Source organism: Amblyraja radiata, chromosome 23, assembly GCF_010909765.2.
Source record: "Amblyraja radiata isolate CabotCenter1 chromosome 23, sAmbRad1.1.pri, whole genome shotgun sequence".
NCBI lineage: Eukaryota > Metazoa > Chordata > Chondrichthyes > Rajiformes > Rajidae > Amblyraja > Amblyraja radiata.
The window spans coordinates 20301320-20303112 of NC_045978.1; positions in this window are offsets into that span (position 1 = coordinate 20301320).

Sequence of the window (1793 nt, forward strand, 5' to 3'; positions counted from 1 at the left end):
TGAAAAGCTTTTTTTTGCGTGCTAACCAGTCAGCGGAAAGACTATACATGATTACAATCGAGCCACCCACAGTGTACAGATTTATAATAAAGGGAATAACATTTAGTGTAAGATAAAGTCCAGTAAAGTCCGATTAAAGATAGTCTAAATGTCTCCAATGAGGTAGATAGAAGTTCAGGACCACTCTCTCGTTATATTGAGTCGAGACCATCTTCAGACTGGCTCTATGTTTCTATATAAGTAGATATGAATATGATTGGTAATTGGGGTAATTCAGATCAATTCCAGGATAATGTGGAAAGTGCTTAAGGAACAAGACCTTGGCTTTTACCATTCTTGTCCTGAATTTTAGATCCCTTTGAGGCCAAGCCCTTCCAGTGTCAATGTCCAAGTAGCTGTGACTCCTACAGCGCCCTGAATGTAATAGTTTTGCTACTGGCAGGTATGCCCCCAGAATGTCAGTGTGTACATGTCAGTGTGTCAGTGTGTGATGATGATAGCATGCGTGTGCCAGTGTCATATGGTGTGTCTGCAGTGTGTGTGAGGTTGTCAGCTTGTGTGTCACAGTATTTGCGTGTGTCAGTTATAGTGTGCCCAGTGTGTGAATATGTGAGTGTCACTGTTTGATTGGGTATGTGTGTGTAAGAGTGTCAGTGAGTGTGCCAGTGTCAGCAGTGTGTCAGTGAACATATACTCCAGTGTCACTGCGTGTGCATGTGTGTGTCGCTGTGTGTCCATGTCAGTGTTTACATGTCAGTGTGGGTGCCCGTGTTACAATGTGAGCCCCATGTCTGTGTGTCAGTGTATGCCTGCCCCATGTTGCAGTGTGTTTGTGTCAAAATGAATATGTCAATATGTGTGCATGTGTCAGTGTGCAAGTGCGTGTCATTGAGTGTGTGTCAGTGTGCCTGAGCCGCACTATGAGTGAACTGTGTGTGATCCCAGTGTCACTGTCATAGTGAGTTGGTGTGTCACTACGTGGTGTATGTATCTGTGCCACAGAGTGTGTGTGACTGTGTATATTGGTGAGTGTCAGTGTTGCGTTGATTATGTGTGCACCTATGTCATTGTGTCCATGTGTCAGTGTGTATCAATTAGTGTGCTTGTGTTACAGTGTGTGTCAGTGAATGTGACCATGTTGCAGTGTGTCATTGCGTGTACTAGTGTCACAGAGTGTGAACCACCTTTCAGTGAGTGTGCCAGTGCCGCAGTGAGTGTCCGTGTGTGTCAGTGAGTGCCACCGTGTGTGTGTCCCTGTGGGTGTGTGAGAATGTGAGTGTGAGTTATCAAGTGTGGCAGTGTTGCAGTGATCATGTCAGCATGAGTGTGTCTGTCCTAGTGAGTGTATGAGTGTGTCAGCGCTGCAGTGTCAGTGTATGCATGTGTATGCCGTTGAGTGTGTCAGTGTGAGTGTGCCGGTGCCATGGTGAGTGTGAGTCAGTCTGCCAGTGCGACCATGTATCTGTGCCTCAGTGAGTATGCCTGCGTGTGTGTTTGTGTGCGAGTGTGTTAGTGCCGTGGTGAGTGGCAGTGTGGGTGTGCCACAGCCACTGTGAGTGTGAGCCAGTGGGTGTGCCAGTGCCGCAGTGAATGTGTTAGCGTGTGTGAGTGTGTCCGTGCCGCAGTGACTGTGTCAGTGTGAGTGTGTCAGCGCCGAAGGGGGTGTGTTAGAATGAGTGTGGCAGTGCCGCAGTGAGTGTGTTGGCGTGAGTGTGAGTGTGAGTGTGTCAGTGCTGCAGTGAGTGTGTTGGCGTGAGTGTGAGTGTGAGTGTCCCAGTGCTGCAGTGAGTGTG